Source organism: Oryza sativa, chromosome 7 (genome assembly GCF_034140825.1).
Source record: "Oryza sativa Japonica Group chromosome 7, ASM3414082v1".
In the NCBI taxonomy this organism is placed as follows: Eukaryota; Viridiplantae; Streptophyta; class Magnoliopsida; order Poales; family Poaceae; genus Oryza; species Oryza sativa.
In genome coordinates, this window is record NC_089041.1 from 15,866,089 (window position 1) to 15,876,909 (window position 10,821).

Consider the following 10,821-nt stretch of genomic DNA (forward strand, 5'->3'; position numbering starts at 1 on the left):
GGTTTCGGTTTCGGGTTGTTTATTTGGATATCCGTGATTATTTCATGATTATGGCTTCTAGATGGATACTATACGTATGTAATACTATTGTTTGCTACTAATGAGTCAAGTTGGAGATAACTTGGTCTCGGAATATGGTTTTTTTGTTTGTTCCATGTGTAGGTGACTCGATGTCTCGGGAGAGTATTTGCGGTGATGGACCGGGAGTCGGCTTGGGGATAAGACGACGTCCGTGGTGGTCAGAAGTCATGCGGGATACTAAGGCTAGAGTTGATGCATGTGGTTGATGGAGATTCCATATGGCATACGATGGAGTTATTGTGTGTGTATGGGATGCGGAGTCGAATTTGGAAGGAGTCCGAATTTGGTACGATTGGTTATGTAAAGTTTATTTCTTGTGCTAGAGGGTTTCCTAAGGTGTTTAGGACCCCTATTATGAGTTTGGTTCGTGGCTTTAGGTTGCCTACCTCAGGTATAAATAGAGGGGGAGCGTGAGGCTTCCCGGTATCGCTTTTGAGAACAATTGAGTTGAGTTTTGAGTTAGGGTTTCGAGTTTAGTCAAAATTTTTGTAAGGAGTGCTGTTGGTGCACTTTGTAAACACAGAGAGAAGTAATAAAGTTGTCATCCACTTTAAGAGTTCTTCGATTTGTGTTTCACCGAGTTTCGGCGGTCTAACCGCCGATATACTGATGGTCAAACCGGCGGGAAGCGGCGGTCAGACCGGCGGTGGCTAGGCAACAGGCGCGGCAAGGGATCTCGGCGGTCAGACCGGAGATTCAACACCGGTCAGACTGGCGGCATCCACTCGGTCAGACCGGCAGATCAATCTTGGTCAGACCGATCTCCATCGATTTCGAGGGTAACTTTTATTTCCGCTAAAAGATTTTGGTTTTGGGGTATACCAACCATTCAACCCCTCTGGTTGGCTTAGTTTTTGCTATTCGATCCTACAATTCGTTCAACCGTTGCTAGGAACAAAGAATAATCCAAGCATAAACCAACCCAAGAATACATTTTTTTAATCTTGTCTGGTGCGAGATTATCTCGGACGACAAGATCAACTGTCTTTTGTCGCTCCGGTACCAATATCTATCAGTCTTTTCTCGCAAATGTATACCAACTTAATTGCTCTTCAGCACCAAACACAACCAATTATCTGCATTTGGAAAAGCCTGCATAGATCTACGCAGTTAATATGAATAGGTAGCGAACTTCATTGATCAGGAGAGTAGCAGGGCTAGATAAAGAAAAAAAATGCAGATGTGAAATAAATCTGAAGAGTCCAAAAACTCTTCATTGCAGCGGACAAAAACTCTTACTGTGAGTTCTCTATGAACTTCATTGCATATCAAAAACTCTTCAATATAGTAAGGTTTTTTTTTTGGAAAATCACAGTAAGGTATCAATTGATAAATAAATGAGGGCTGCTACAGAACGGGATTCTGTTGCAACGGGATAGACATATTAACTATTCTCTTGCATGAGTATCACAGATATCAGGTCCTAGGTATTACAGGTATCAGGTAACAAGTATCATTGGTATCGGGTACCATGCAGCTGATACCACAAGAGGTATCAGGTATCAAGTACAATCTCATATCAAACGGGATACCGTTGTTTAGGCTTTCTGTACATAAATCTGCCCTTTTTTTTCTGCGAACTTCACATTAAGGTTCCAAAATAAACAAATAAATCTGAATTGCAGCAGCCATGTTGAATTGGTCATCTGAATTGGAAATATATCAAACAATAACTCATACTACATTAGTTCTTTATTTTCTTATGATATTTTTGGTGCTTGTTTACAAGAAGAGGCTGCTTTGTGCATCTAATTTACACAATCTTCTCCTCTCATCCTCGATCTAATGAAGAGTCCTCTCATCCTTTACCTATATTTGGAGCAATGTTGACATCATACATATTAGTGTATTATGCAGAATTCAGAGAACCAATGCGACAACCTAGATAACATGAAAATATTGTAGTGTAGTACTTAATTATTGGCTCACCCTGAACATACAAGCATCAAGGTCAACAATATATTAATTATCAAATTTCAGACACATAAATGAACAGTCGGACAATTATATATGTTTCTGTAAGATCAATGTGTTTTGATTCTTATTCTGTGATGAACAATTGGCATTTGTGATTATTGGTTTTGATATTTGGAGATTACTGTTGAAGTGGTTTTAGAGATAATTGATTTTCATGTGATGAATAGGGTTTGCTGTTTTGTCGGTACCGGTCAGACCGGGAGGTGGTTGCCGGTCAGACCGGCTTGTGTTGAGCGGTCAGACGAGCTGGCCCGCAGTCTGACCGGCCGACGCTGTGTCGGTTTCGGTTTCAGGTTGTTTCTTTGGATATCCGTGATTGTTTCATGGTTATGGCTTCTAGATGGATACTATACGTATGTAATACTGTTGTTTGCTAACAATGAGTCAAGTTGGTGATAGCTTGGTCTCGGAATATGGTTTCTTTGTTTGTTTCATGTGTAGGTGACTCGATGCCTCGGGAGAGTATTTGCGGTGATGGACCGGGAGTCGGCTTGGTGGTAAGATGATGTCTGTGGTGGTCAGATATCATGCGGGATACTTAGGCTAGAGTTGATGCACGTGGTTGGTGAAGATTCCATATGGCGTACGATGGAGGTATTGTGTGCGTATGGGATGCCGAGTCGAATTTGGAAGGAGTCCAAATTTGGTATGATTGGTTATGTAAAGTTTGTTTCTTGTACAAGAGGGTTTCCTATGGGGATTAGGACTCCTAGTATGAGTTTGGTTCGTGGCTTTAGGCTGCCTACCTCATGTATAAATAGAGGGGGAGCGTGAGGCTTCCCAGTATCGCTTTTGAGAGCAATTGAGTTGCTAGTTTAGCTAGGGTTTCGAGTTTAGTCGAGATTTTTGTAAGGAGTGCTATTGGTGCACTTTGTAAACACAGAGAGAAGAAATAAAGTTGTCATCTACTTTGAGAGTTCTTCGATTTGTGTTTCACCGGGTTTCGGCGGTCTAACCAGCATCTCTCCGGCGGTCAGACCAGCGGCAAGCGGCGGTCAGACCGGCGGCGCAAGGGCGGTCAGACCGGCAGCGACTTCACACGCGGCAGGTGATCTTTAGGCGGTTGGACCGAGTGATCAACACCGGTCAGACCGGCGGCACGAGCGCGGTCAGACCGGTGGATCAACCTCGGTCAGACCGATCTACATCGAATTTGAGGGTAACTTTTATTTCCGCTAAAAGTTTTGGTTTTTGGGTATATCAACCATTCACCCCCCCCCCTCTGGTTGGCTTAGTTCTTGTGATTCGATCCTACAAGTGGTATCAGAGCCTCGTTTTCTTCTTTGGACTTTAATCGATCTAGAGTTTTTGCCATGGCTGCTCCTGTTAGGTTTTCAACCAAGCCTCATGTTTTCGATGGAACGGATTTTTCTCATTGGTGTAGTAGGATGCAATCTTACATTATGGATGAAGATTATGATATTTGGAGAAAAGTTTCTCATCCTTATGTGATTCCTGAAGTAATTAATACTGCTGCTGCAAAAACTGAGTTTGAACAAAATTGCAAAGCTCGCAACATTCTTTTGAGTGGGATCTCTCGTTCGAATTATTATCGTGTTACTCATTTTCAAACTGCTCATGAGATTTGGATTGCTTTGAGTAATTTTCATCAAGGAACAAATAACATTAAAGAACTTCGTCGTGATCTTTTCAAAAAGGAGTACATTAAATTTGAGATGAAACCTGGAGAAACTTTGGATGACTATCTTTCTCGGTTTAATAAAATTTTGAGTGATCTTAGATTTGTTGATTCTTCTTATGATGCTAATTATCCACAATCTGAGATTTCTTCTTATGATGCGCAAGGGCGGTCAGACCGGCGGCAACTTCACACGCGGCAGGTGATCTTCAGGCGGTTGGACCGAGTGATCAACACCGGTCAGACCGGCGGCACGAGCGCGGTCAGACTGGCGGATCAACCTCGGTCAGACCGATTTACATCGAATTTGAGGGTAACTTTTATTTCCGCTAAAAGTTTTGGTTTTGGGGTATATCAACCATTCATCCCCCCTCTGGTTGGCTTAGTTCTTGTGATTCGATCCTACAGTTTCAAGCTTAACAGGCACACTCAACCTGCACTTGACAGTGCCAAAAATACAAACAAAATCATGAATAATGTTTTGCAATATAACTGCATTGTGGGCGGTGGCTTCTTGGGCCGTCGGTCAGGCCTCTCGGCATTGGTATCTCAAATTACTGAATTGCTGTAGGAAAATTAAACAGTAATTATAGGTGTGACAAGCAACTATTGTAACCTATTGAATGTCTTGCTTGAGGAGCCAAACAGCAGAACTGATATGCTCAAATGATGAGGTGAAACAGTGAAAGAAACGTGAAAAACATAACATGATTCATAATACACCCAAAAATTTAATGCATTATTACAATAGGCTCAATCAGAGCATGTCATCAGATAGGTACATTCGGCAAATTCATTTCCCTGAAAGACAATTTTTTTCATAACATACAGTAGTACTCCCTCCGTTGTGCTTAAAGTACTTTTGATAATAAAGTAGGTCACAAATAAAATAAATGATAGTTTCATAATATTTTAAATAAGACGAATGGTCAAACTTTACGAGTAAAAAAGTCAAAACCCTTGCATTACGAAACGGAGGTAGTACCTTGTCGAGGGGTGATCCTCTCTAGCGGGAGGTCGTGAGACCCCCTTTGTGAGTTCGGCCGGGGGAGCAGGTGAGATCCGAGGTCCCTCGAGACAAAAGAGACACAAGGGATTTATACATGTTCGGGCTGCTATGAAGCGTAATACCCTACTCCTGTGTGTATGATGATTCTTCTATGCTTGCAAAGCCTCTGAATCTCCCAAGTACAAGCTAGGGTTAGAGAAGCTTTAGTTTGGGGATCCAGAGTCCGATCCCCACTCTCGCTAGGCATGGTCCTCCTTTTATACTCTAAGGGGATCCCACATATGCTGCGGGTACTACCTAGGGAGGAGGAAAAATATTCTCTATATTAATTACATGTCTTGTGCCTTAGCCCAAAAGCTATCTGCGCGTCGGCTGCTGCGTGGGGCCTATCAGATCATGCGGGGCGCCCTTGTCATTCGCCGTTTAATGGTTGAGGACTTCCGGGTTCCTATTCACACCAGGAAAAAGGTACCCGGGTCAGTTCAAAGTGGTTGGACCAGCTCTGACCGGGATAAGAGGCTGTGAAGCCCCTCATCATTATGATGGGACAGGATGGAGCACGCCGCCTGACACACTGACAAGGCGAGGGTACAGGGTCGCCGTCCCATCGGTCATTCGACCGGTCACAAATCGGTCAGATGCGCAGCACGCCGCATTAAATGCGGCATGGCGCGGCTGCATAGACCGCTTTAAATGTGGTTAGGTGGACGTTAGGCGTGCTCACCTAACCCTGTACACGTGGGCTGATACGTAGAGGGGGTCGGGAAAGCTCGTCCCCAAGCTGGGAGGGGGCAGCCGCCGCTTCACCCCAGGCTCGACCCCCCCACGTGGGTTTGTGGGCGGCCTCCTCCCTCTAGCTAGGAAGGGGCAGCTGCCGCTCCACCCCGGGCTCGACCCCCCTCGGGGGGAGCCACGTGGGTTTGAGGGCGGCCTCCTCCCTCTAGCTGGGAGGGGGCAGCCACCGCTTCACCCTAGGCTCGACCCCAAGCTAGGAGGGGGCAGCCGCCGCTTCACCTCGGGCTCGACCCCCCCTTGGGGGGAGCCACGTGGGTTTAAGGTGGCCTCCTCTCTCTAGCTGGGAGGGGGCAGCCGCCGCTGCTGCCCCGCTTCACCCTGGGCTCGACCACCCTCGGGGGGAGCCACGTGGGTTTGTGGGCGGGCCTCCTCCCTCTAACTGGGAGGGGGCAGCTGCCGCTCCACCCTGGGCTCGACCCCCCTCAGCGAGAGCTACGTGGGTTTGAGGGCGGCCTCCTCCCTCTAGACGTGACACCCCCGGGCCCATATCACCGACATACCTTTTACATTTGTAGGGTGATTCTCTCTCTTGTCCCAAAGAGATATGCCGACAGGCAGTAAATCTCGAATCGGCTGTATGCGAAGGATAAATCATTCAATAGTCAATCTTCATTAGAAATAATTTTAATAGGTCGGACCTAACCGATGCAGCACAAGATTACAACCAATAAAGATAAACTATTTCAGATCTAATGAAGTAAAGCTCTTAGCCGATGCAAGTGAAGAAAAGATAACATAAAAATATAAACTATCGGCTGAAACCCCGATAGAACCATACGCATCCTTAGCCGATGCATCTAAACCAATTAGCTTTGATCTTAGCCCGAAGGATCGGACCTAACCGAGACAGCTTGCGCCAATATCATCACTAGCCGAGGCAAACCGATTAGAATATTGGACCTAACCAAGGAAGACCTAACCGAGGCAAACCGATACAGATGCATCAAAATCGATCTAGAATCTAACGATGTATATGATACGCGACATGCGTATCAGTAGCTGAGTATATCGGACCTAACCGAGGAAGTACCAGCTAGCCGACGCGCATGAAGTTTGACGAGACATACCTCCTGCCGTAGTTCGAACCTAATCGATGCAGCACGACCCAAAAGCACGATCTCATCGAAAAACCTAGCGAGCAAGAGTGGCGATGCGCCGAAATTGTTGTATTGATTGTGTGTTTACAATACCCAGGTGTACAACATTTATATATTTTGATTTGCACAAGAACAGCATTGTACACAAAGTCAAAGTCAAATTTAATAGGGGGTTGCATTATTACCGATAGTATTTGTGTACTGGCCTCCCTTTTTTTTTATCTCTTCCCATAAAGGATACTTGCGATCAGGTTTTTTAGTAGCCTATTACTGTAGCAGTAACAAGGCACTCATATGGGGCACCATGGTGCCCGGGCACCATGATATGAAATACACAAATTTGCCCAAATTTTTAAAAATTTTCAAATTGTGAGTATATACCTAGTTATAAGTATTCGATTCATACCTATACCTAGCAACAAAACAACATAAATCTAACTTTATTTCACAATCCAATATTGCATACCTAACTAATTATATGTTTGGATGCTATATACCTAGAATCAAAATATAATAAAAACATGTTTAAATTCAATTCAAACTTGTTTTGAACTAGTTAGTAAAGTAGTTAATGTTAATACCTAAACATTTAAAAAAATCTCATACTCATTTGAATTGAGTATGTACTCAATTTGAATCATGGAGCCCGGGCACCATGGAGCACCACTCTCGCCCCCATTTCATTTTTTTCCTCTTTTTTTCGAATCTGAATCGATCCACCTGAAAGGACCTTGATGTTGCTTAGAGGGGGTGAATAGGCACTCATGAAATTTACTTCTCATCGTAGCGGTTAAAATTAGGGCCCAAAACTTACTGGCAAAAGGCCCAGAACTTCCTGGCAGTTTTTTCTACCGAGCAGAGAAAGCTACCCAAAACTTCTGGGATTCTTCCTAGGAACTTCCAGGTAGTTGTGAGTTGCTCTTTCAAGCACCTCACAACAAGGAAATTAATTCACAAGAGTAATACACATGAAACTACACAAGATAGCACAATGATCATACAAGGGGAGACACGATAGCACAACTTAGACAAATAAGGGGATAAGCATCACAATTATAAAGATTAGGAGAGTGAGAGGAGACAAACGATCTGTTTCCCAAAGTTCGGATGCTCCACCGAGAATCCTACGTCTCCGTTGAGGAGCTCCAGAGAGCCGGGTCCTGATTAACCCCTTGCCTCACTAAGCAAAGGCATAGGAAGAGGTCTCCAATCTTCAAACCAACACCCCTAGATACTTCTCTTTCATTTCAAATGACCACTAAGATCCCCAACTAGAACACCAAGAGAACACCACAAGTGAGGCTTGCTCTACCAAGACGACCTCCTAAACCTCAGCTCGGAATCCACTCACCGGGTATTCCGTTTCCTTTCAGAGGTGGAATAACGCCCTCACAAACTTCCCGCAACTCACCACAAGCTTGGGAGCTCACCAGGCAACGCCTAGCCGTCTAGGAGGCTTAACCTCCAAGAGTAATAAACACAAACGATAATTTACTTGCTATGAACTAAGTGCTCAAAGGATGGAGTGTATCTCTCAAGCTCTCAACCTTGGAACCTCTCAATCTCTCAAATCTCTTCCCAAATCTCACTCATAAAGATCTACCACTAAGGTAGGAGGTTTGGGAGGGGCTATTTCGCTTTGGATAGGTCTATTCTTGCCTAAACTCAGCAGCCAACACATGAGAGGGTGGAGGGGCTTAAAAACCCAAGCCCTCCAAAAACTAGCCGTTACTCACATAACAGGGCCCGGAACTTTCTGTCCAGACCAGGAACTTCCTGGCACCCTCCTCGACCAAACAGATAGATCGAGTCGAAACTTCCTGGCTCAGAACCCAGAACTTCCGAGCTTCCCTAACATCACTTCACAAAAACGGTCATAACTCCTTGCTCCGGAGTCCGTTTTCGATAAACTTGGGCTCTATGGAAAGCTTATTGAGAGGGCTACCAAACCCAACCAAAAACAAGCTATAAAACCACTCATAGGTTAGGTTAAAGCTTTGGTTTCTCTCAAGGTAGCACTTGCATAGGTCACTTTGAACACCGAAACATAAACAAACACATCAATGTTGCATCCCTCTTAATAGTACGACATTCCTATACTCAAATGCATAAAGAAAAGTTATACCACTATGAATGCCTTCTTGACATCTTCTTGCTTCACCTTGAGGGTTGCCAACGTAAACGTCATTTTACCATTGCGACTATTCTCATCTACAACTCATTAAGCACATTAGTCCCAAATCAATTATACTTTTGCCTTGATCAATGCCCACTTTGGCTTTTGACTTGATGTTCATCGAAGAACCGCATCCTCTTGATTTTCGACATTCCATCTTCCACTCATCTTATAATTGATACAGATTACTCATAGCTTCAAATGGCCTCGTACGGTTCATCATGACAAAGCCTTCACTCACTCTTCACCACCGGATTTGGTCCATCGGTGCCAAGCCTCTTGTTTTCCCTTCACCATCGCATGGCCAATTGTAACCGAGCCTTATTTGCCCTTCACCGTTATGCCATAGATACACACTTCATACCCCGCATCATCAATGTCTTCACTTGCTCCTCATCAAGGTATAATGTCCATCTTCTAGCTTCGGTCTTTTAACTTGATGCCGGAACTCAACAATGGGTTGTCATTAATCACCAAAACAATCACCGCACTCTTAGGGTCATAAATCTTCCAATTCCCCTTACAAGACAACCCTAGGGCATAGATCTTTCACCACCATCCCAGCTCACAGATCGGTGACGCACCATGGAGGAGGACGACGGCACCGTTGTGGTTGATGGCGGTGGCCGGTGGCTATTGAGGCGAAGTCATTGCTTCGGGCCTCGCTCCCGAACGCCGGGCAACACCTTAACTAGCAAGGAGGTGTTCACCTGGGCCAAGAGCAACAACTGGCGATTGCTCCACGTCGGCGACATTGACATAACAAGGAAGAAAGGAAATGACACTCCAATTTGCATCTGCATACTCTCCTTCACCTTCACACATGAAGCCCCAATTTCTTTTTGCAAATCAAATTAATGTGCAATCTCCATTATTACCTGATCTGAATTGATGGGCTACACAGGTCCTACATTTGCACATCGTGCTCCATGTGGCTGGCTGCAGAGGATAGGGTGGAGTCCGCCGGTGATGGAGGTTGTTCGCTATTTTTCTTTTTCTCGTCGTCTCTATGACATGAACGAGAATGTTTTTGCATTTTTTTCGTGCTTGCTAGAGATGGATGGCTGCTACTGCGCAGTGTCAAGCTCATCTCTATACCACACCGCTACATCCTTCCATGACTCTATCGTCGACTACCGCTCGCCACCCGATTGCCCTCTCCACTACTAGTCACAAGGCACAGACCAGTCTCTTCATCCTTATAGCAAAATTCGGCAAAGCCACCATGATCCCAGCTTCACAATAGATTTTTGGCTGAATCATGTTTTTTGCTTTTCTAGTTTGATTCACTTGTGGGTAATTTTATCACTCGTGTGTGATTGAGCCGGTAATTTTTTCATTCGTACTACCATTTTATGATACAAATTAACAATACTCTTAGCATCAGTTTTTACTCTTATACTGTGTATTAAATACATCAGTAAATATATTACTATACGGTGACTATGAGATCATGGGCAATATCAAGAGGAATGTGGTAATTGTTTTACTCGCAGACCACGAAGTCTAAACAATATTTATAGCACTGGTAAAAGAATTACTGGCGTTGTAAGCTAGTAGTAATTCTTTTACGGCCGTCTAGGAATGGTGACGTGCGCTGTGGTCGCATTCATGCAAGTAAATTTGTTTCTTTTGAAACGGGCATTCATGCGAGTAAAATTGTTGCTTTTGAATGAGCAAATGTGGGAGGCTGGGACTAAATGAAAAACTCCACAGAGTAAATTTGTTACTTTTGAAACGTGTAAAGACACTAGAAAAATAGAAAACTCGGAAAGAAAAACTAGACGGTAAATATTTTATTAAGACGCGAAAACAGAAAAACTAAAGAGAAGCAACGAAAAATGGAAAAATATAGATGGTTAATATTTTACAGGGCCCTTTGATGAAGCACAGATGAGATAAAAAAGAGAAAAAAGAAACACGGAAAGTAGGGTGGTAAAAAACAAAAGAAAACAGACAGGACAGGTGTGGTGGTAAAAAAGTGAAATCCGAAACGAGGGAGTGTTGTGTGGCGCTCGAACTAATATTCCACGCGCTGTGTGCGTAT